General features: G+C 33.1%; 1 protein-coding gene across 2 annotated transcripts in view; it reads right to left on the minus strand.

The window, feature by feature from the left end:
* LOC123535365 (protein phosphatase 1 regulatory subunit 27-like) overlaps positions 1 to 25,728 on the minus strand; it is a 43,274-nt gene extending 17,546 nt beyond the window's left edge. Inside the window, exon 1 of one of the 2 annotated variants that reach the window (XM_053549835.1) lies at positions 25,311 to 25,728. The gene's annotated coding sequence lies outside the window, so the exon portion shown is untranslated. Of the gene's footprint in view, positions 1 to 20,019; positions 20,155 to 25,310 lie in introns of those variants that run through there. The other variant, XM_053549837.1, reaches the window with a different exon arrangement.
* Positions 25,729 to 27,030: the final 1,302 nt, after the last annotated feature.

The following is a 27,030-nucleotide window of genomic DNA, read 5'->3' on the forward strand; positions in this document are numbered from 1 at the left end:
TCATGTTTTTGTCATTGCTGCTACTACTACTACTGCTATTGTCCTACAGTTACGGCTAGTGCTGATGTTAACGTTGCTACTGTTCCTGCTGCTGCTAAAATGATAAAATCATCTATAATAAGATCTTTTGGAAGCACAGAATGCAACCAAGCAAAATAATAAAAGACTCGGAATGACTGAGAGGTTATGGACAGTGCAAACCTTACCAACTGTATAAGTGAAAGCCTGTTATATATAGATGTGATCCCAAAGAACCAGAAAATTTAACAACACTGAATATAAGTAATAATAAACAATTGTTTATTTAGCTTTGCAACGACCTAAAGAGCTTACATCACTGTTTTGAAGAAGTAAACTGAACAGACACTACGACTTGACACACTTCTGTTCACAATAGTCTTACTTTATTATGCTTTCAAAGAGCAAAATTCATGAAATTCTAATACAATTTATGTAGCAATGACATGAAGTGCAGCTCTTTGTTATTGACGGAACGGTGCCACCGTATGCAAATTGTCATTGTTAAAGCAATTTCATAACATTTTATAATGTATCACGATATAATAACTTCACAGACTGGTTCTTTCACAATGACTTGGGTTTTATTAGATATCTTTTAATAATATTCCAGCCGATAAGAAAGTGATAGGTGCATCAAATAACTGACTGCGGTTTAAAGCGGCATTTTTAACAATATTAAGTAGTGCCCTAACACAATTTGTTGACTTTATTCTCAGAAAAGTGTGACTTGTCCTTTCTGTTGTAACAACGACTCCATAAAGTATACGCAAACGGTTTAAGCATAATTATTAATGCATCTGTATGGACAAAATTATGATAGCTTCAAATGCTAGAAAAAAAGATGAAATGTGTTATGTGTTACTGGTGATGAGGATGATGATGACAGATGGATGGATGGACGGACGTGCCAACATATGTTGTTTTCGGACGGATTGGCGGACGGACGGACGGATATGTGGATGGATTGTTGGATTGATTGGTGTCTATGTTGCCGGTGATGATAATGATGATGATGAGGAGGAGGAGGGTTACATCAGTAAATCAAGAGATATGATTGGAGTTGGCCGTTTACAAAAAGATGTAACTACAAATATTTTATTAGAACTGTCTATAAAAAGGCTATAGTGATTGTTTTGAATAAAAAAATATAATGAAGAGGATTTCCTCGCTTATATCAGTCATTTTCCAGTCATTAAAATTGCATTAATGGAACGAGGAATGAGCATTTCCTATAACTTTCTAGTGTTTGTTTACCGACCAAACAGAAAATTCATGAGAATGCGATGTTTGATAGACATTGATTACTATCCATCCTAAAAGTACACCCTTATTCTGGATAAAAGTATGGAAAGGGCACACTATATCAGGCTATTGGAAATATCAGACAATCTTATAAAGATTGCTCTAAAATGGACATTCATAATTTTTTATATCATTTTTTTGGAAATCTGATATTAATTTGTTGGAAATGTTAAGACAAAATTTAATTTCAGATTTTATATATCGGTTTTTATAAAGCATCACTGTTATTTGGAGCGGCAAATTCTATGATAGTAAATTATATCACGTTATGTATCAAGTGCATTTACAAAAGCCTTATCAACAGGTATGAACTACATTTGGTTCGATGTGTGAACCAGCATCACTTAAATCTGTCCCAAATATCAATCAGTATAACCTACATTTGGCTTGATATATCAATCAGCATAACCTACATTTGGCTGGATATATCAATCAGTATATCCTACATTTAGCTGGACATATCAATCAGCATGACCTACACCAGGTTCGATATAACGATCAGCATAACCTACATTTGGCTGGATATATCAATCAGCATAACCTACATTTGGCTGGATATATCAATCAGTATAACCTACATTTGGCTGGATATATCAATCAGTATAACATACATTTAGCTTGATATATTAATCAGTATATCCTACATTTAGCTGGATATATCAATCAGTATAACCTACATTTGGCTTGATATATTAATCAGTATAACCTACATTTGGCTGGATATATCAATCAGCATAGCCTACATTTGGCTTGATATATCAATCAGCGTGACCTACCCCAGGTTCGATATAACGATCAGCATAAACTAGTATGTTTGACATAAATATTAGTCGACAACTAGTCTCGTTGAAGGACCAGGTCTCACGTTGTAGGATCAGATCTCAAGAACTAGAGAGTGGGTTACGCTATAGAACCTGTATACATTACAAAAAATCCTTTTTTATTTTTTATTATTGAGATTTCAGAAAAAAAAGTTCATAAAGAGTTTTAATGATCCTGGCAAGTCGGTCAGTAAAACTAAAATGTCACTTATATCCTGTGCATATAAAAGCATAGTAAGAGGCTTGTCGCATGCTTCCAGTAAAAGATATTACCATATACGAGGAACAAATTTGCTATTTCCTTTTGTGCCAAATAGAGATTCATATTATTTTGTAAGAATGCTTACGTGTAACCAAAATTATAACATGACTCCTTATATATTTCGCTGGTATATAGTTTGTACTATTGATCGGTCTATAGTTCAACACTATTTTTTTCTGTCCTCAAGTCAAAACTTGATGAAAAAAAAAATCTAATTCTTGTGTCATGTAATTTTTTTGTTAAAACATTAAATGAATGGCTTGCCGGTAAATAGCCAACATTATTTTCCCCGAGGTCCGAAACACTTGCTGACCGGCAAGTGTTTCAATAAGTGTAGATTGTACACCAAAATATTTAGGTAAGTGTTTATATTATGAGTGTAATTATGATTATGACTGCAATGGCAATGATGAGGATGGTGATGGTCACTGTGGTGGGGATGTTTATATAATAATACGGAGGAGAAAGAAAAATTGAAAGTTAGCAAATAAACAATTTTGTTTGACCGGAGTTTTGCCCCCTTTTTTTAGAATCGTACTCTTGTTCCTCCTTTTCATTATATATAATGCCAATAAATTGTGTTATATATGTTTCAATAAATATAGATAATCGTTGCGTTCAGTATGTTCATTAATAAATCGGTTTTATTCATTTTTCAACTATAGTGCCTGACTTTTTTACTTATTTTCCAACAGGTGTAGAGACAAGGATGGAATATCTAGAAATATTTTATAATCTCTTTCTTGAAAATTAGATTATTTACGATCAAAAGGTAAAGCCCATCAACTGTCATCATTGATGATAATTACTCTTTCAATGGATTAAAGAAGTTTTCGCAGATTTGGGTAAATCTGGGGATGAGCTGTTTTATACATGTTTGGAACAGATTTCGCTCAATACAAGGGATTATATTCAAACATGTACTGACAACATCAAACAAACAAACACTCGACAATGCTTAAATATGTCCGAAATCTTCGAAAATTTCATTCCGCCTAGACGTTACCAAAAGAATTTAATAACTCAGTTTAAAATTGGATGCAGAAAGGATTAAACGAAAATCATGCTGTTGATCTAGGAATTAGTGATAATTTCTTGAACTATCAACATTTAAACAAATTTGGTAAGTTATTTTTGTTTATTTTTTATATATTCAATGAGACGTATTTATAACACATTTCTCAAAAATAAAAGAAAAGGAAAAGAGCATGTAACAAGAAAAGAAATGCGTTCGTTTTCTCTGCAGTATACACCTGACGAATGAGGTTGAATTTCATTCAGTTTATGTTATCCAACAAAATATACTTGAAAGTATCCCTTTGTGACAATTTGTATATATTTTTTATAATAAACGTAAATGTAACGTAAAGTTAGGCATTGCACACTTTTTTACAACAAAATAAAATGTTATTTTTCGTGGTCATTTCTCTGATTCTGACATTTATATATATATATATAACTTTTCTTGAAGGTTCTTTGTCTAGTCCAAAACTAATGTATTACCTGGGTATCTATCAATAATATCAAATAGACACTGATTTTGAAATCTTAGATCATTTTAGATTTGCGCTAACATGTCATGACATTTCTGTTCTTTTTCAGAAAAGAGATATTTACGAACATGTCGTTATTATTATAAGATAACGACAGACATGCGGCAAAAGAAGAAACGATACCGGTGATTATTTAAGGTAAGTTCCATAACTTACATTCTTCTTACAATTTTACTAATATCTCACTTTTATTTACACCTACATTATCAATTTTTATTGTCATATATACTTTGTATATCAAACTTGGTGGACATGAACAAGTTGAAAAGTTTCACCCAAACTGTGGCAAGTAGCTATTAATTTTTTTCAGCTATTTTTCATTTACATTCCTTACTTGTGGAATATATATATATTTTTTATTAAAGTCTCATTCTTATACAATCATAAAAAAACATAGTTAATACACTTTAAAAAAATTGCAAGACCATTCTTCGGCAGAATTATAAGAGACTATCAATATTCACATAATTAGTAAAACTATGATATACAATTGCTCTAGTAATTAAGTTTAAAAACTTGAGCTGATGGTGCTAATCCTGACTTAACTATCTAACCCGAGCAAGCCTAAAAACTGCCATAAGAAATTTACATAAAAAGTGATTAGCAAAATTGGCATTAGTGGTATTACAGACATGTTGGTATCTTCTTAAGAGAACAAATGACATTTAATCTGTTGCAATTGTCACATGAACTCAATTGATCTAACCGTTCGAGCTTTGACCTATATGCACTATATTTATATAAATTAATTTGAAATATTATGCATCACTTATCATTAATATTCAATTGTTTGTTTATCTCTATTTAAAGATAACCCCTGCGTGGAGAATGACAGGAAAGCCAAAATACCAAGATAATATATATGATACTTCGTAACACGGAGTGAGAATACAAGAAATGTGGAATGGAGTCTCTCTGAAGTCTAGAGCATTGTTGATGTTATTGTTATTCATGTATATTTCGTTAATGTTTAATAAAACATATTGTAAATATGTCTGTGATATAACACGCATCTCCGATAATTTTACCTGTGATATTTTACATTTTCCATATTGTTTGATAAGTACTGTTCGTGATATTTCATTTTAGTATATTTTATGTATTCTGCGACTTTCCGTCCGTACATTACATTGTCTGTGAATTTTTATATGTTCTCTATTTTATGTTTTCCATAAATTTACTTTATTTTATATTTTAAAATATTATCTGTGATAGTCCGTCCGTATATTACACCGTCTGTGATATTTTATATGTTTTTTATTTTATGTTTTCCATAAATATTATCTGTGATATTCCGTCCCTGTGATATTTTACATTTAATTATTTCATGTTGTTTCTTCTATAACTTTATGTATTCCAATTTCTGTGATAATTTACATTCTCTTCATGTCTTTTTGTCTGTTACGTTTCATCTCTGATATTTCGTCCAAGTTTTTCACTGTATGTGACAGTTTACATTCTCTTCGTTTCATGTTGCTCGTTACATTTTTTCTGTGATATTCTGTGTCTGTGATATTTTACATTTCTGTTTCATGTTATCTGTTACATTTCATCTGTGATATTTTGTCTATATATATATATATATATATTTATTCTGTTCTCTGTTACATTTCGACTGTTATTGTTCACTGTCTGTTATTTTTTTTCTTTCTTAAATATATTTGCATTGCATTTGATCATATGGCTTGAGACATTCTATCAATAAATTTGTGAATGCATGATTAAAATAAAGTTTCTTTTTTTCACGAAACATTATGACTTTCTTTAAAATTACACGGTAGATACTAAGTGCAGTATACCGTTTCCCTACAATACAAAATGTAGTTAAGGTAGTGGGTCCGTAATGACACTCGGCAATTTCCGTGAGATGACGTATTATCGTTAGGCGATTCAGCATTCTTCGGACTTACACGGCAATGACAGCATGACTTTCCGTAACAGCCGAAAAATGCCGAAATCGTCTGTGGAAAATACGTGCTAGTTTGCCCGTTGTCATTATGAGTCAACTTCCTTAACTTGCATCAAGATACTCAGCCCAGCACTTAGCATATACGTTTATATAGTCTGATTCAAGAAATTAGTCAGTTTAGTCGCATTGTCTTCGGAAATATCTTGAAGAACACTCGCCTAGTTACAGGATATATTCAACAACACACTCCCCTCTCCCCCTCTCCCCAACGCCACCTCTCTTCCCCCACCACACGCCTTGGTTCTATCTTAATTATAACATGCCTTGGAATTTCTGTGGGAAGTCAAGGCGCGTGGACCGGTGAAAGAATATCATGACGTCATTACCGCGCGGATGAATGAAGTTCGGCACAATTTTTATCATTTTGTGAAATGAATATGTTTGAATGAAAAAAAGCAAGGCCTTCTTGTGTTTTATCGTACGATTTACTACGGATCACCGTTCATTTGCTTAGATAGTAAAACACTCGGGCTAATGCCCTCCTTGTTGCATTTTAACTCTGTACCGTGGTAAATCAGATGATAAAGTCTTGAATTGCAAAATAACTTGAAAATTGCAATGCTTTTGTTTTTAAGAAATGCAATTTTAAATTTAAGTGAAAAAAACAACACTTTTTAAGAAATCAAAATTTCTTGTTATCATAAACGAATACTCAACGTCATTTTCAATAATTTAACGCAAAATATTACCATAAACCTGACACTGTATATAAGTTGTAACGACTGAGATTTTACTTGCTGAAATAGCAGAATTTTTTACTCGACAGAAAACGGTTGATTAAATTCTCCTATTTATGTAACATTGTCATACAATGCAGAATTGTGTTAATATTGGTGGAAATATCGTATTAAATGGTCGGTACGGTGCCGTGGTATACGCCAATTTATCACAAATTTCTAATAAATCATGATTTAATAGTTTTTTCAAGAAAGTGGTGTTAATAATTCTACTGACAATTGATTTATGCGCCATCATAAACCAGTAAATCATAGTTCAGCAAATAAGTGAGCAGTACATCGTTATAATTCCATGTTTTTTTTGTCGGTAAAGTTTTAGCTCGCCTGAACCAAAAGTGTAAGGTGAACTATTGTGGATACACCTGTTCTGTCTTCGTCCGTCGTCGTCGTAGATTGTCATTTTAGTACTGTTAACATATTGCAGGATTTGGGCCTGATCTTAATGAAACTTAGTCAGAATGTTTGTCTCAATAAGTTATTGGACATGACTGTGTAATCTGTCTCGAAAACTAAGTCATTACATCAAATTATAGACAGAAATAAGTTAACACCCTAGAATTCAAATTTTTCTTCCTGATCTTTATGAGTACTGGTCAGAATGTTTGCCTTTATAAAATCTAGGTCAAGTTCAAAACTTGGTCATCTTGATTCAAAAACTAGGTCACAAGGTCAAATTATAGAAATTCCTTCCTTATTAACATACTGGAGGCAATATTTCCATCTTTATAAAATCACGATCGTGTTAGAAATCAAGTCTGTTGGCGAAGTCGTAGAAAACCTTTAATACACAAGAGGCCAAATTTTCTACCTGATATACATGAAACTTTGTAAGTATGTTTTCCTTTATGAAGTCTATGTCTATTTTAAAACTGGACATCTGGGGTCATAAAGTAGATAACCTGGTTAAATCATACAGACACTTTATTAACGCCACAGAGGGAAAATTGTCTGCCTGATTTACATGGAATTTGAGCAGAATATTTACCTTTAAAAAAACTTACTGAAACTTATTAATATATACATAGAGAGACCTTGTCAACACTCCATAAGACTAGAATTTCTTTGTTATCTTCATGAAACTTTATCAGAATGTTTGTCTATATAAAATCAAGGTCAAATTAGAAACTGGGTCTTCTAGGCTAAAATACTAGGTCACTAGGTTATATTATAGAACGACCTTATTAGCAGTTTAGAAGTTATATTTTTTCTACCCGAAGTTTTGGAAACTGTATTAAAATGTTCGTTTTAATGGAATCTAGGTAATGTTAGAAACTGGGTTATCAGATGTCAAAAGGTTGATTATTTTATCAAATAAACATTGTGAGGTAATACTTTAGAAGCCATTTTAACCCTATCTTTATGGTAAACAGTATTAAATAAATTTACAAAATGTTCTATATGAAATTAACAGTCTTCTGAGAGCTGTAACACAATTAGCCAGGCCCGTTTTACTCTACTAACATCATGTTCATAAATGACCAATAAAACACAAAAACACACCGAGAAAAGTAGTCATGTATCTGCTAAAAGAGATTTTTTTCTGACAGGTCAACACTATGAAACATCTTCCAAACTGATAGCTAGAATTTTGGTATGATCACGTGTGTAATAAGGTATGTTTACATTTCTGTAAATGTAAAAAAAAATCTTCTTGAAAATGCTACCAAAATGTCAAGTATAGGTCCACAATGAAATAAAAACAGAAACTGTCTTACACAAAACATGAAAATGTCACCTTAACTGGATAAAAGTTAAGCATTTTTTCTTTCCGCTTTTATAATATATCTCGGAAGTACTTGCTTGATTACCTACACTAGTAGTACTATTGCACCTAACGCGACTTTATGAGAATGGTTGTCTTCCTGAAAACTAGGCCAATTTTAAAGAAATAAGTTAGGTGAGCGGCATAGCGCCATTGTCCTCTTGTTTAAAAACATTCACGTTGCCAGCTCAGGTCTCACGAGAAAGAGACTGGTTGTTATCCGAAACGATACTGATTCAATAAAATAAATCAAATATTCTAATAATTTTCATAACTTTTTACTGGAAACAAAGAATTGTACTTCTTGGGTTGTAAATTAATACGATTCTTTATATTGATCTTAACCCGCATCATAGCTTTTTGCGAACGCTATTAATATTCCCTGTGAAAATGAATTATTCTTAATATTTTTGTTTCGTTATATCCCATATGGTTTTTAATTTGATATTCCTAAGGACTAAAGCGATTATCAAAATAAACCTGTCAAGTTTTATCATTGGGCTTTCAGAAAAGCAGAATTTTCAAAGTTTGAATTATTATATACAGTTTGTCAATTTGTAATTTGTTCCATTCAATGCATATTTTAGCCGACAAAGATAATGTATAATAACATAACACTTTTAATCTAAAATCTGTAATATGTATGTTGCGTTTTTGTTCACTAACAACGGCATAAATTATTCTCAATAGTTTTATTGATTTTTTGACGCGTTTTTGAACAGGAGACCAGGTGTAAAGACAGGAATAGACATAATGCCTGAAAAAATAATCTCTTTACCTAAAATCAGATTATTTACGATCAAAAGAGTAAAGTCTATCAATTGTCATCATTTATATAAATAACTGTTTCAATGGATTAAGAAATTTTCGCATTTGTTTGGTAAATCCGTGGATGAGCTGTTTTAAACGTGTTTGAAACAGGTTTCGCTCAAAAACAAGTGATTACAATCAAACACCTTATATGTCATTGACAACAACAAACAAACAAACACGCGGTAATGTTGTATAAATATGTCCGAAAGCGCCAAAATTGTCATTCCACTGTGCAGTTTCGTTTTGATTATTTGTGTGATTTTATATACTGTACATGAAGAAAATACTAACATTGTGTAAAAAAATGATAAAAACGAAAATCATGGTGGGGTTCCAGAGTTCAGGGAAAAAATTTTCACGGAGTTCTAATCTTTGCATACATTTGGTAAGTTTTTTTTTTTTTGTTTTGTTTTATTTTTTACATTTATGGCAAATTGCATATTCATGATGAACTTCACAGCATAAAAACTTTCGAAAAAATACAGCTTAGGCCAAAAATGTGGTTCAAGTTAAATGGTCTTTTGATAATATTTTGTCTATTTTAAAAAGATTTGCGTAATGAAATTGTTCATGTGTGTATGTTGTTAACATGTATTTCTCAGTTTATCTGTCGACTCTTTCTTTTCTTTCTTGTGAAAAAAATAATAACAACAACAACAACAGCACAGTCTTTGTCACCCATAACCACAATATCTGATTTGTTTTGCTTCGATAGAAGTTTGTCAGTGCAGACATTATTTTCATAACATGAAAAGTCATGCATTGAACACTTTTTTTCTTGGCGAAGTTATTTCTTTTGATGTCATTTTAAATTTTCTCTAAGGACCTGTGTGTTATTCTAACGTTCATCTATGATAAATATCTATCAATAATATGAGCCGCGCCATAAGAAAACCAACATAGTGCATTTGCGACCAGCATGGATCCAGACTAGCCTGCGCATCCGCGCAGTCTGGTCAGGATCTATGCTGTTCGCTTTCAAAGCCTATTGCAATTAGAGAAACCGTTAGCGAACAGCATGGATCCTGACCAGACTGCGCGGATGCGCAGGCTGGTCTGGATCCAGTCTGGTCGCAAAGCCACTATGCTGGTTTTCTCATAGCGCGGCTCATATTATGGTAAGTGTACCCGCACTGACCTTCGACATATTACTTAACTATTCTCTGTACGCAACTTCGGCATTTTCCGGGTTTTTTTTTATTTTTTTTTTATCTTTTTTTACGGAATGTTATGTCCGCCTGGAATGCCGCTTGTGAAGAACTAATAAGATTGAGAATAATCGATAATGTAGAATACGTAATTACGCGAAAAAAATTTAGTGTCAACCTTAATTCATGCTGTTTTTGTAGATCTTATTGAACTTAAAATTTGCGAAGCATATCATGATATATTTTGTTCAATTTTCTCCTTTCAGAAAAAAGAAAGTTACGAATTTACTGTAATAACTCACGGCGGAAGAAGAAATAATAAGCGATGTAGGTAAGTTCCAAATATTCATTGATTCTAATATAATGTTTTATAAAATATAGATATCTGCATTTTAACTGAGAACTCAACACGGCTGAATTTCCGGTTCTGCATCGGAGAAACCAACGACGGGTAAGGTAGTTAATGAAACAGCAACACTGACAAAGTGCACTTTTTAAAAACAAAACAAAAATGAATCTCTCGTTATCTTTGATACACGAGTTCTCTTAGCCTTTTCATGCATATAACTAAAATCTGATATTCTAAATTGCGCACAGAAAATTTGCTATAATACGAAGTCATTTGAGCCGCGCCATGAGAAAATCAACATAGTGGGTTTGCGACCAGCATGGTTCCAGACCAGCCTGCGCATCCGCGCAGTCTGGTCAGGATCCATGCTGTTCGCTTTTAAAGCCTACTGCAATTAGAGAAACCGTTAGCGAACAGCATGGATCCTGACCAGACTGCGCGGATGCGCAGGCTGGTCTGGATCCATGCTGGTCGCAAACCCACTATTTTAATTTTCTCATGGCACGGCTCATTTATAGTATACAACGAATATAAATTGTTTAGCTACAGTTCATTTTTGACCAAATATTTACTGTCTTTTTGAATTTAACGCCGTTTTTCAACTGTATTTTATTTACAAACGATTGTTCTGGATTCCTTACTGTTTTCCACAGTTAAATGGGAACTTCCCAAGAAGAATCACAGATAAAGGACAAATGCCATTAATTAAACATGTTGTGACGGAGAGCATGAACTCTCCTGGTCCAGCTTTAGCCGTACGCGTTTTGACCTATACCTATGGACTTTGAAAACGGAACGATATTGTTTTCCTGGTAAAAATCAACTTGCTACACTGTTACGTTTTCAAAGTCCGTATGTATATGTATTATTTTATCAATATTAATATGAAATAATATCCGTCACTTATCACCAATATTCAATTGCTTGTCTATTTTTCATTTCAGAAAACCCCTACGGATAACCAAAATACCACGATAATGAATATGATAATTCGTAACAAGGAGTATATTATACCAGATTTATATATCATACCAGATATAGCGCCTTTTTCATGACAAACACGTTCCAAAGCGCTTTAAATACAGAGTGAGAATACAGGGTGGAATGGACTCTCTGAACTCTGGACAATGTTGCTGTTGTTGTTACATATTTATTTTTCGTTAACGTTTTATCTAAAATATTATATAAAATACAAAAAAAAATAATAATAATAATAAAAATACTAACAAAAATTTGAAAAAGTTAAAAAAAAAAAAAGAAACACGTAAACTTAAAAAAATAAAAGAGAACAAATACAGTTTTGAAATCTTAAGTCCAAGTATATATATTTTGTTCTTATCGTTGCCTTTTTTGCGGCCATTAAGACAGAAATTTGCTTTCTTCCATTGAGCCAATAATTGTAATATTTTACATTTTCTATTTTTTCATGTCATCTGTTAAATATTATCTGTGATATTCCGTCCGCATATTACACTGCCTGTGATACTTTACATCTTCTTTTTATGTTATCTGTTACATATTATCTGTGATATTCCGTCCGTATATTACACTGCCTGTGATACTTTACATTTACTTTTTTGTTGTCTGTTACATACATGTATTATCTGTGATATTCCGTCCGTATATTACACTGCCTGTGACATTTTACATTTTCTTTTTTTTGCATGTTGTCGGTTACATATTATCTGTGAAATTCCGTCCGTATTTTACACTGCCTGTGATATTTTACATTTTCTTTTTTGTTGTCTGTTACATATTATTTGTGATATTCCGTCCATATTTTACACTGTCTGTAATATTTTACTTTTTTGCATGTTATCTGTTATATATTATCTGTGATATTCCGTCCGTACTTTACACTGTCTGTAATACGTTACATTTTTCTTTTTTGTTGTCTGTTACATATTCTTCGTTATATTCCGTCCGTATATTACACTGTCTGTGATACTTTACATTTTCTATTTTGTGTGCTACATATTACCTGTGATATTCCGTCCGTATTTTACACTTTTACACTGTCTGTGATACTTTACCATTTCTTTTTTGTTGTCTGTTACATATTATCTGTGATATTCCGTCCGTATTTTACACTGTCTGTGATACTTTACATTTTCTTTTTTGTTTTCTGTTACATATTATCTGTGATATTTCGTCCGTATATTACACTGTCTGTGATATTTTACTCTTTTTTTGTTGTTTGTTAAATATTACCTGTGATATTTTGTCCGTATATTACTCTGCCTATGGTATTTTACATTTCCTTTTTGCAAGTTGTCTGTTACATATTATCTGTGATATTTTGTCCGTATATTACACTGACTGTGATATTTTACATTTCCTTTTTTGCATGTTGTCTGTTAAATACTATCTGTGATATTCCGTCCGTATATTACACTGCTTGTGATATTTTACATTTCCTTTTGCATGTTGTCTGTCCGTATATTACACTGACTGTGATATTTTACATTTCCTTTTTTGCATGTTGTCTGTTAAATATTATCTGTGATATTCCGTCCGTATATTACACTGCCTGTGATATTTTACATTTATTTATCTTATGTTGTCTGTTACAATTTGTCTGTGATGTTCCAACCGACTTTACCATTGCCTGTGATATTTTGCATTTCATCGGCGATATATTCCGTCCATATTTTGCATTGTCTTTGATACATTACTTTTTCTTTTTCGATTATTTCACACGGTGAACTTAGGTAATTTACATAGACTGTGATATTTTATTAGTTGTTTTTGTTAATGTAAATATTTGTTAAGTTTAAAATAAACTATTCTTTTTTTAAAGAAACATGTTTTGTTTTTTATTATAGTAACAAGGTTCTTGTATGTTGATGTTACAGCGTTCATCACAGTACTTAATAGTCTGACAACTGAACTATTTTAATTAAAACGACAATGTCTTGTACCGTTTTTAACAATTATACATTCTGTAATGTTATTACGCTCAGCTCGGTATTTAAACAATTGGCAATTTCCCAGCTGTAATGTTACTCCGCAAAGCTCGGTACTTATTCACTCTCCCAAACAAATGACACCGAGTTCCCCGCGCACAGTTCGGTCAGTTGTCAGTTGAAAATTTTCCAACTTTAATGTTACTGCTCTAACCTGGATAAAAGAGATGGCAGCTTCCCCATTGTAATTTAACTGCGCTAGACTAGGGACTTATAAATTCTACATAGCAATTTAAGGTAGTGGACCTGTAATGACATTCGGCAATTTCCGATGGTTTACGTATTTTCCGTATTTGATTTCCGTATTCTCTCTTTATTTTTGCTTTGGCCGAAGGATGCCGAAATAGCAAATAGAGGATACGTAATCACACGGAAATAGCCGATTGTCATTACGGGTCCATTACCATAAAACTACCCCCACTGTAATTCAACCGCACTCAGCTAGGTACTTATTAATTAATTCTACACAAGCTATTGACATCTTCCCCACTGTAATGTTACTGCGCTCATTTCGGTACTTGTTACTTGTACCTAAGCAGTTGATACACCCATATAAACCTGAGTTGAACGACAATTACTGCGGCCCCAAAATCTTGGTAATAACTTTTTTGAGACAGAACAAGAGAAGCATAAGCTTAAGAACAAAGTGCTCATACTGATCATAGTTTTAAAAGCGTCTCAGATGTTTTACACCTTTAGAAGTTTTGCCAAAATTCATATATCAACGACAACTTTCAAAACGTTTTTCACCTTTAGGATTATCGCTTCTTTTCTTTACACGGATATTTTGTCAAAATTCATACGCCAAAGACAACTTTCGAAAACTACATTTCAAAGTTTTTAAAGATCAGTGAACTTCAATTTGTTTTTCAAATTCATCTAATAGCATCATAATTTATTAATGTCCTTGGCCCCTTACAGACACTAAGGGAGATAATCGGTTCTGGGAGTTCGATAGCATTATTGAACGAATACATCCGTCTATTACATGAAATGATAAGGGAATTAATTAATAATTGCACGGACTTGTAGTGTAAGAGGAACATAAAAATTAATAGGAAAGCAGCTACTGGGGCGCTATTTTCTCATTTCCGTTTATAATGTCATACATCACGATCTCGTTAATATTTGACGAGGCAATGCCGTGTAATGATAAATTTGCAGAGAGACTATTTTCAAAATCAAATTCAACTCACGGTGCCATAGTTTGTAACAAATATTTCATGAAGGCTGATATTATCACACGTTTCTAATAAATCATGATTTAATCATTTACAGACAGTGTTTTCAGTAAATTTCTACTCGCACGTGATTGGCGTGTATCAAAGACCAATTAATCTTATTGGCTGAAGTGCATTAAAGTAATGGTAAAATTCAAATTTTGATTTCCCTAACACCAGATGAAGCGGCACTATTCTATGTCAAATACCTGTATGTTAACTATTTGGAAGAATTTGTGGCAAACCTGAGAGATTTTCAAATTTCTAAATTTATACTGCATACAGTGAAACTACTAGTGGTCTGTTTACAGTCTGTATTTCTTATTTCAATGACTTCAGAAAAACACATGCTCTAATATATCAAAGCCAAATGTGAGCCGCACCATGAGAAAACCAACATAGTGCATTTGCGACCAGCATGGTTCCAGACCAGCCTGCGCATCCGCGAAGTCTGGCCAGGATCCATGCTGTTCGCTTTCAAAGCCTATTGCAGTTAGAGAAACCGTTAGCGAACAGCATTGATCCTGACAAAACTGCGCGGATGCGCAGGCTGGTCTGGATCCATGCTGGTCGCAAATGCACTATGTTGGTTTTCTCATGGTGCGGCTCATGTATATTGTCCCTACGAGTTTCGGTGCCATGTCACAAAAGTAATATAATATCATCTTCACAAAAAAATCATCCTATTCTGACCTTGACCTTGAATCAAAGGGAAATGCACACGCCAAATTCGCCTGTCGGGATGATGTTTGTGCCAAGTAAGTACGGTATAATTCATGGAAGAGTTATAGCCGTCCCTGACACTAAACATGTGGCCTTGACCGTGGACCTTTTGAGAAAAAAACAACACTATTAAAGTTGTTGTGCTTAATATTAGTGTTACCGTGTGACCTTGACATGTGACATACATGTATTTTTGTGTGAATGTTTTTGCCAAGAACGTGCCAGGACAAGGTTGAGAGTCGAAAAGAAAGACTTAAGGAGAGGAAAACCGCATTGACCGGGCGAAAAAATAGCCACCATTGAAAACCTTTTGTTACAAGTGAAGCCTACAATAGAGATAGCACACGTTTTGTTCCTGTTACATTAACCTATGTTACATTTATAGTTAGCAAGTTACATGTGCCGTCTGCTGTTACAATTACGACAAACCGTGTACCACTAATCCACAGTTGATACAGACAACATGGTATTTAACATAAATTTATGTTAAAGGGACAATCTTGCTGATTTAAACTAACTATGCAGTTATCATATCATACATTTTGGAAGGTATTTTCAGTTCCGTTTAACTAATAAAAAGATCAATAAAATAAGTGTGCCTTGCAGTTCCTTCACCGCTTCCAATTAAATCCGACCTAACTGCCCTTAAATGCACCGTGGACAAGGTAAGAAAAATAATTTTGAAATATGTAAAAACATAAGAATTTACTGCACTAAGAATATATTGGTACTCGTAATTAACACAATATAGATGATAGTCCAAGCGTGGTCAACCTTTAAATGACGTCAAAAAGCAAGAATCAAATATCTTGAGAATAATCTTTATCAAACATCTATGATTTTACGATGTCATTTGTATATCATTGACCTTATCGACATTAACGGAAGTGAAAGACGGGGGTTGCGCGCACATATCGGAAATTCTGTCAAATTAAATGTTACAAAATGGTAACAAATGGATTACGTAATATTACACCGCGGTCATATAACTGCAATTCTTAAAAGTAATTACTCCTTAAATGGATTAAAGAACGTTTCACACATTTTTTGAATTGCCGAAATGAGACGTTTTAAACATGTTTGGGACAGGTTTTCGCAACGCAATTAAGCTTTCATTATAGCATTGACAACAACAAACATTTTCATGGATGCGATTTTATACATAAGATTAATTATTTTATAATGTTATTACATTATTATACTAGCTTAATAAATTTAGTTTGAAAAGACGCTAAAATAAACATGAAGTATTCTTTTATTCATTAATTTACCATCTTCCTAAAAATCTGTTATATTTTACGTCAATTTATCCTTTTTAGTGTTGTAATTAATATTTTCATTGATATATTACATTTTAACATTAAACCTGTTAAATCACCACATATTTTATTATTTCTGTTTAACATTATCTGCGACATCTCTTCTCCTTTTACGTTGTCAGCGATATCATTCCCCCTTGAGGTTATTTCGCATTGATACTTTTTACACTGATGCTATTATTTTACATTCCCTGTGCTTTTACACTGATATCATTTTACACTGCCTGTGATATTGCTTTACTTTGCCTATGATATTATTTTACATTGCCTGTGATATTACTTTACACTGCCTGTGATATCACTTTACATTGCCTGTGATATTACTTTACATTGCCTGTGATATTACTTTACATTGTAATATTACTTTACATTGCCTGTGATATTACTTTACATTGTGATATTACTTTACATTGCCTGTGATATTATTTTACATTGCCTGTGATATTATTTTACTTTGCCTGTGATATTACTTTACATTGCTTGTGATATTATTTTACTTTGCCTGTGGTATTATTTTCCTTTTTTATATTTTTACGTGACATCTTATCTGTGATATTCCCACACATGTTTTGAACTGTTTGTGATATCACGTTACATTGTCTGTGATATTATGTTACATTGTCTGTAATAATATTAACGTGCTCCCGTATCGTTGTGTTAAAAATTATTGTCAAGCTTTTACTTTAAAAAAATCTGTTCTCGTATTTCTTGCTTACTTTTTGTCACAATCGTATGGCTATGGTACGGGCTTTAAACGATTACGGTTAATGCCCATATACGGAAGACTAGGATTTAGTGAATCACAGCAGCTGTCTGATATTACACTGTTGTGTAATAGACCGAGATCTTTTCTTCACGAAAGGAATGAAAGGCTCAGACAATTTTTAAATTGCTTAAAAATTGTCGCACAAGGTGATAGCTTAATCTGCTTGGGCAATAAATATGAAATTTGAATATTTTAGGCCACGGATTTAGATATATTTTATCTTTTTTTTTTTTTTTTTTTTGCTTTTTATTCTCTCCCCGATTTGAATATTTTGCAATTTCAGCTTTTCAAAGCAAACGAATAAACGTCTTACGGGACTTCCGGTCGATTCAGTTTCAATTTCATTTCATTATAAATTTTATACACGGCTTTGATTAAACGCAGACAAAGGTTGATTTACCCCCTAGACAATTCAACATTCAACAGAACTTGAATATTCAATGCTTTGTAAATGAATGATAAAGCTGAAATTCACAAAAAGAAAATGTTAGGATTTGGTGTATCAAACGGCAGAGCGCTACATTAAACAAAACCTAAATCACTGAAGTAAAGCGCAGTGCAACCAGTGCAAAATTAAAGGGGCGCGCCTCCAAATTTATTTTTTAATTTTATAAAATTATTATAAACATCGAAATATTTCCATAATACTTATTTTAGATAAAAAAAACCCCAAAAGTTCGTAGTATGATCCCCATATACAGCGGAATTTCGTCAAACTCCATTACCGAGTGCTGGCCAGCAGCCAAAGATTATTATTATTATTTTATTATTATTATTTATTTTTTTTTTTTTGCGTTTATTTCCATTCTGTTTCTGTTAATGAATAAGGTAAACGAGTATCAATGAACCCTTTGGAATATTGCTATGTTAACATATAAAAGTCAATGGAATACTGAACATACCGATGTTATACGATATCATTACCTATACAGGACTAATACTTTCACATTCCATTGAAATGAGGATATTTCAGTAGACTAACAAGTAATGACGGAATAATTCGATGTTGCATGCATTTTGCCAATAACCCAATGTGTCTAACACTGAATTTCGATTGAAATGCGGACAATATACACAAATCCTCTTTAATCCATGAATTCTGCCCGAGCGGCAATAAAACGCGATCTCCAGGGTAAATATCGAGGACATACTCGAAAAAGTGACAGCTGTTGCGAGTTAGAGAAAGACTGTCAATATTTTTCTGTAAAGTTTATGAAGACAGCGGTTGTTTTTCATCCGAGATGATATTTTTGACATGTTTTTATTAATTTACGTGCCTGATGTCTGACAGAGTATGTTACGAATGATCACGTTAAATCAGGTAACAGATTGAACCATTTTTTTTTATATTGCGGGAAAAATGCATGCATTTTGTAATGGCAACCTGAACTAGTTTTTATAATAGTGCACATGCCTTCTTCACAGATCATGAATGAGCCGCGCCATGAGAAAACCAACATTTTCTCTAATTGCAATAGGCTTTGAAAGCGGACAGCATGGATCCTGACCAGACTGCGTGGATGCGCAGGCTGGTCTGGATCCATGCCACTATGTTGGTTTTCTCATGGCGCGGCTCATGTAAAGTTTAAAACTGAAAAAACACTTACATAAAGAACCGTTCCTATGCGAGTTGACATCGTAAGAAAGATGTATTATGATAAATAAGATGAATTATGATATATAAAATGAATCATGATATATATTCAATAGCTTTATAATCACTTTAACGGATATATTTTTAGCCCTTTACCATGCTGGACACGATTGATTCTGCCTTTGCGACCAGTGTAGACCATGATCAGCCTGCACATCCATGTAGTCTGATCATGATCTGCCCTGTTCGCTATTGTTTTGGCAAGCACCCTTTTAACAGTTAATGGTACTGTCCAAACTGGGAAATAGACAAGTTAATTATAGAAATTTAGCAAGGTAAGGGTTTGTGTCCTTCAGCTTTTCAGGCTTGGATTTAGTTTATCTTTACAAGTTGCGGCTTATGCTGTTATATAAAGAATTTCTCCAGGGATACAGATACTATTGCTGTCTATTTTTGAAGATACTATCTTGGTCTGTTACGCCACAAACCGACCTCTATTCCGGACGTGAAGGCAGCTGTATTTTATACTGTCATTCAGATAATGTTAAAATGAATTTTTCATGGGGCGATATTTCAGTTTTATAATTAATACATTCTGCTGTTTCTTCCGAAACATTTTTTTCTCAGTAAAACACATCGCCCCCATAAACATATCTTATCAATGGAACATCAACAAATCATAGAAGAAACATACCCGAGTGGGAGCAAAAACACTAATCATCCACAATATTCCACCACAAATTTCAGAACCAAACTTTATTTTTCTGGCTAAAACTCCGAGTTGATGTTCAAAACCTCTAGTTTAACTTCATTTATAAACACATACTCCCAGCCATGGCCAGAAAACAAATGTTATCAAACTCAGGCCTTACACATTAAATTGTTGATACACTGATCAAATGTTATTTGAGCCGCGCCATGGGAAAACCAACACAGTGGGTTTGCGACCAGCATGGATCCAGACCAGCCTGCGCATCGGCGCAGTCTGGTCAGGATCCATGCTGTTCGCTAACAGTTTCTCTAATTCCAATAGGCTTTAAAAGCGAACAGCATGGATCCTGACCAGACTGCGCGGATGCAAACCCACTACGTTGGTTTTCCCATGGCACGGCTCATTTCATTCCAACGATGAAAATCTAAATTCTTTATCAGCACAGTAGCCTTATTGCTCCAGATTAATATTCCAAACCGAGTATTATTTTGTTGCCGTTATGAGAAAGGATGATATTAGATAAAAAGGCAGTATGAAATAATAATCCTCATAAATTTTATTTGCTTTGGTAATCAGAAATTACTTCACCTAACAATGGTCTATAACTCTATAAGTCTATAACAATTTAAGTGGTCTGGTATATGATTATATGGCACGGGACTATGAAATATGCAACAAAATGATACCATTGTCTTCAATTAAGAGGTTTTGAAGCAATTGAACGATCACTTAAATTCATATTCATCATAAATAATGATAATGGAAAACTCATTTATTTTTTTACATTAAGTAAATACATTTTTTTTATTTAAATGAAACTTGATGCCGGTGGTAATTTGATTTTCAATGCGAATGTTTGGATAAGAAATATAATTATTAATTTGTCTTTTGCAGATATTTTATAAGATCATTTATAGGCAAATACGCTCGAATGCACTATTTGATCTGTTAAAATAATGACATATTTGCAATATTTGTTCGCTGTATGTGGTTTGAGATATCTGAAAGTTTCTCTTAAAATCTTTTCTATTAAAGGCACTGACATCCAGATCTTTCGACAACAACAAGAACAACAAAGGAACTTTTTTTATATCAGAAAATAATTCATATATTTTTTTTAAGAAATGAAACTTAGGTACAGACAAATTCTAAGTAATGGAAACACGTAAGAACTAGTTGTCGATTCAAAATTGAAAAAGCGTTTGTAACGGGATACTCAGGTTCGATTCCCGACACGTGCATGTTTTTTTTTTCTTCTAGATTTGGCATGTTTACGATAGTTTAGAAACAAAAGCTTATGCTGTAATGTTCAATATTAATATGACCATGCTTCAGTTTTAAAGAAAGATCATTTTGCAGCAAAATTCTGAAGGTCAGTGTCTTTAAAGAAAAATAGAAAAAATGTTAACTAGTATGTTTTGAAACCACATCAGAGAAAATGAATAAGATTGCGACTTCGTGTTCAACAAAAAATGTATTACTAGAAGTAACTTCTACTGTTGTTTCAAAGCTTGCTATACCACAGAAAGAACAAACAAGGTTGCTGCCAACTACCGATGCCATTATAAGAAGAGTTATTTCCCGTTAGTTTAAACGAGACATTTCATTTACAACTATTTCTTTATAAACACATAAAACAAATCTATGCATATGCAAGGATGAAACGGAAAGAAATTAAACGGAAGACCAAATAATTGCACAGTAACCTCTTCCAGAGAGCCTATAGCGAATGCATTATTCTACCTAAATCCAATAACAGAACACATTCATAACTAAAACGTTAAAACGCCTCTCAAAATATCGGCTCGGTCATAGTACAGAAATGTACGGAAGCGCTGAGATGACATGAGTCTAAGGTATGTGCATGACATACTATCTCTCTCGCACGACAACTCTTTGACTCTTTGTGTCCGCCATACAAAAGACTTTAATACATTCGTTCAAGAATGTCGTTGCTCTATACACGTAAGCTAATTATAAATGAAATTTTATTCAAATTAAGCACAAAAATTCAGCATTTTAGTATTTATGAAATAAATAAAATATTAACTGTAGTCAGATAAAAGAAGAGGATTTTTACCTTATTGAAAATTTAAATTCCGTGAAGAAATAATTCACCTTTGCAGTGATCATGTAATGTTTTGTATGTAATGATAACAATGTGAACATCCCGCGGCAAACTGATGCGCTCGTCCAAATTTTTGTACTCGTATATAACGCTGGTATCGTGTATCATAGACAACTGTCCATGATTTAAGAGTCCGTTACATGTACAGGTGGTCAATTTCCCGCGTGTTGGGGGTCGCGGTTTAATTAATTCACGTTACCGGAGGTCAACTGTAATTAATGTTACATGTATTTAATGTCACCACTGTGACTGCTTAATTAAAAAGAGCGGACACAGTGGACAAGTGGTAACACTGTCTCAACACGAAATCATGAGTCGTTAGATCGTATCGCAGCTCCTCCGGATTATCCAACATTGGGATATGAGTTCCGTGTATAGTCGCTTTTCACCTGATAAAGAACCAGGAAAGCTTTTGGAATTAGAGCCACCTCTCTATCTTGCACTATCCTCCAACAAAGAATACTATAACAGTCTTCTGAAGGAATCGCCCACATGAGTTACCGGTGGCTTAAAATATTTTAATGTATACATTAACAAACGAGTTAGAATATCATTGAATTAGAATTAGGTTTATCTTAGTATTCAGATCCTAAGTTTTGTTCACAAGCGATAACTCCTGAGGCTATTCAAATTTTGCACAATTATTCCCCTTTTATTTTCAAAACAGGTAATCAGAGCTAGGAGGGAGAAAGCGAAAAAGGTAAAAACTTAGGAAAAAAATCAATAATGAAAAAGATTTTCTAGCCGGCAGCCAGACTAGGTTTCATCTTAACTATGCGATAACTATTATTTTTTGGGACTTAATATTGAGATTAAGGCAGCCTTTTGCATTAAAGCAGCACAGAAATAGAAAGCATTGCTATTATTTTTTGCGTCGAGTTTTACGCTGCAGTAGCCCAAACATCTAGTTTAAATATTCAAGAATTCTGTTTGTTCGTCAGTGCATAGCATTTTCCCAGTGAGAAAGTATATAAATGTACATTTACATACAGCTGAGATTCCAATGTAAATGCAACTGAAGGGACCCGAGCCTTCACCCCCAACCCCCTCTCCCACCTCCAAAAAAAAAAAAAAATAAATAAATAAATACATGCAGTTAAGTGTCAACTCTAAATGTAGCTCTCAAACGTGGGAAAAAGAAATTTTCCTTTTAGAAAATATCATCCCAATGTTGCGCAAAAAGGAAAAGAAAACAGGACAATTTCGAAAATGAACAAAAGAAGTCTGTTTCATTTGCCTATTCCACCTTTTACTGTTTTACTGTTTTCTCCTTAAATAGCGAAATTAAAAAGTCATTTGAAAGGAACCAACAGAATGACTGATTCTGGGGCATTATATTTCTAGTTAAAAAGATTTTTTTTTAAAGTAACCACTTTATAACAACATGTCATTACGAAAATGAAAATCATAAAAATGTAGATTGAGGAAAATGTGAGTCAGTATTGAAAACAAAAAATAATCATACCTCTGCCTTTTTTTCCAGCTAAATGATATATCCAGCGTCAAGCGGCACGTAATGAAGTTAAATGAACAACTGATTTATATCATTACACAACGGTGTGTGCATTTGGCTATAAATGATAAGTTAAGCAAATTTGTTTACCATTTTGAACTTTATTTCACCACCTGTTGTGTCAAAAGGTAACAAATAAAAAGTCCACCGTAATTAATTATCCTTACAGCAAATAAAATCATGCTTTTTGAAGTCTGTGAGGTTATCAAATAAGAGACTTCCTCGTTTTTATATTGACTATTGAAATAATAAATATTAGTTTTAAAGATTAAATATTGATTACAGACTTACTTCAACTAAATGAGAATTAACCCTTATCAAGCTGGACACAATTGAGTCTGCCTTTGCGACCAGTGTAGATCATGATCAGCCTGTACATTCGTGCAGTCTGATCATGATCTGCGCTGTCCGCCATCTTTTTGGTATGCACCCCTTTTAACAGTTAATCGTACTGTCCAAATTTAGATGTGGACAATTTTATTATAGGTATTTAGCAGGGTAAGGCTTAACCTTTATATTATTTGAAGCTGAAATGATAAATCATACTAGCTGGAACACACTGAGAAAAGATTATGACGATAACAATTTTAAAATGCCCCAGACGTTTTCATCTAATGTCAAACTATTCAATTTTCTAAGGGCACAAGGGGTATACTTAAAATATAATGACCACCCGAATGATGATAAGGTTCATAAATTCAACACCCGATAATCAAGCTATGACCATACAGGACAATGTAAATTATTTCGTTACTAGGATTTCCTTAGGAACCCAGGATTGCAGTTGTTTTGTCAATCCGAAAAATTGCTTTCATATCGATATGGAATACTTGAATGGTTGATACAATTGTGCAACAGTGTAAAAACAAATATATAATTTACTTTGAAGTTGAATGGTATGCTACTAGGGTTTTTAGTCATGCTTGTTCTTAATAACTTGCAATGTCAAGTTCTTTTCAGTCTGTCAAAAATCGATCCGTACTGACCCTCGGCAATTTACGTATTCTCGATTGGCAATTCTTCAGACCCGCTAAATATCGTATACGGACGCGGAATGCATAATATGATGATTGTCATTACATGATTACATGTAAACTATCTTTGATTTTCAGGGATCACAGAGCATTCCAAACGCAGCCATAGAGTCATTCATCGCAAAGTACGCCCACAACAACAACAACAAAAAAACTGTAGTGCAAAGACATATAGCAAATGTTGGGTGGGTATTTTATATTAAAACAGGACTTGGTATAGTTCGTTCTTTCTCCTTTTTCTGTCCGTCGAAACCGACGGCCCAGGTTGAGCTTTTATTATGGTTGGTATAAAATCCACTTTCTGTTGTATAATAACTTTTTGATGTAGCCTATTCTCACTAAACTTGGTAAATAGTATTCTTTAAAATGGATCAGCTCTGTTTCTTTCACACGTAAAGTAACAACACTGAAACAGTAAAATGCTCCATGAATCTTCTCATTAACCGCGGCACTACATGGATCGTCGAACTTCGTAATTCTAATTTCAGTTGGATAAATGATGCCGTAATTTTCGAAACTTTGTTACCCAAGTAAATCATTTCGTCAAAAATATGTCACAACAGAAAAATCATATACAAATCGTAAAAGAGAAACATACCTCGGTGAAATCAAAGAAACTTCATTAATCCATGTTTATCGATAGTCTCACCAATCAAATGTTATTTCATTCCGGCCTACTGACTCAATATATCGCTGATACATGGAGCCGATGTTCAAAACGAAAAATTATTTAACCTCGGCTTAATTTCATTTATAAAAACACATATTCCAGGACAGTGCTTAAAAGCAAATGTTACTTAACTCCTGCCTAAATGATTTATAAATCTATATAAGTCATTGATAGTCCGAACTATCGCGTAATATCATAGATGAAAATCAAAATCCTTTATCAGCTTTAATTTAATGTTCAAATCCGAAACATTATTTTGACTCCGTTATGAGAAAGGGAGACACTAGATAAAAGGTTATTTTATGAAAATTGTAGTCCTCGCAAATTGTATTTACATTTATAATCAGTAATTTCTTCACCTAACAATAGCCCATAACCATTCAAATGAAGTGATATCGCGCGTGATTATATGACCCGGGACTGTGAAATATGCAATGAAATGAGTCCTTTGTCTTAAACATGTTTAAGGCTTTGATGTAATTGTACGATCACTTAAATTCATATCTATCATAGATAATGGAAAACTCATTCAAATTTTACATTAAGTAAATACAAACTTTTTACGTAATTGATATTTGATGCCAGTTGTATTTGATTTCTCAAGTTCTTAAAAGCGATTTTCAATGTGTATGTTTGAACAAGAAAATTTAACATATTAATTTGTACTTTGTGTATAATTTAAAAGTCCATAAAAGGCAAATATGCTAAAAATGATGAAGATCATGTTTGCTTCTCAATATTTTTAAACTTTAAGATATTTGAAATTTGTCTCTAAACTCTCTACATATTTCTGTTTGAACAAAAAGAAATAGCAAAATGTATAATTATTCATAAGTATGTAGCAAGGTCGCGATTTGTCAGATTTCCGGCGATTTATTTCAGACATGCTGTAGCAAACTCATACGCAATGATCTCCCTTGTCGCTACGCTCTCATTGATCACTGCCAATGCAAATTTTGTATATAATATTCAGCTAAGTGGACTTTCTTTAATTTATCTAATTATTAGGGATGGGAACGAATGTTCGAATATTCGAATATTCGAAAATCGGTCGAATATTCGAATATGAAAATCAAATTCGAATATTCGTAAATTATTGTATTTTTTTTTTCAAAATAAGTATCATTGATTTTGGGCAATATGAGCATGCTAATTCTACAGAATAAAACCATGTCATGTTAGGTTATCATGTATCAAAAGATGTCCAATTAACAAGAAAATAGCAATGCATAATTGGCAGGGGCCATCGTTACTTATTAACAGTTTGCAACAGGCGTCAATGTGTCAGATGCATGTCAAAAGATGTCCAATTAACAAGAAAATTGCAATGCATAATTACCTGGGGTTATCGCTACGGATTAACAGTTTGTATTAGGCGTAAATGTGATATCTTTTTATCTTTTGTTCATTTTTATTGGCGCCTGTTTTGTGTAACAAGTTGTAGAATTTATTTTTTCGAAAACAATACCAAACTTGTAGATATTGTCGATCTTTTCACAATATTTTGTACGACGTTTCAAACCATCCGCAGAATCGGTTTTCATCCGCAATCGGCCGTATTAATTAAATTTTGAAGTAGTTAATAATAAAGCGTATGATTGATGCACAAGTTCATGTTGAAGGAGGTTTAAGTCTGCTTTACTTGCAT

The sequence above is a fragment of the Mercenaria mercenaria genome, chromosome 1, assembly GCF_021730395.1.
Source record: "Mercenaria mercenaria strain notata chromosome 1, MADL_Memer_1, whole genome shotgun sequence".
Taxonomy (NCBI): domain Eukaryota; kingdom Metazoa; phylum Mollusca; class Bivalvia; order Venerida; family Veneridae; genus Mercenaria; species Mercenaria mercenaria.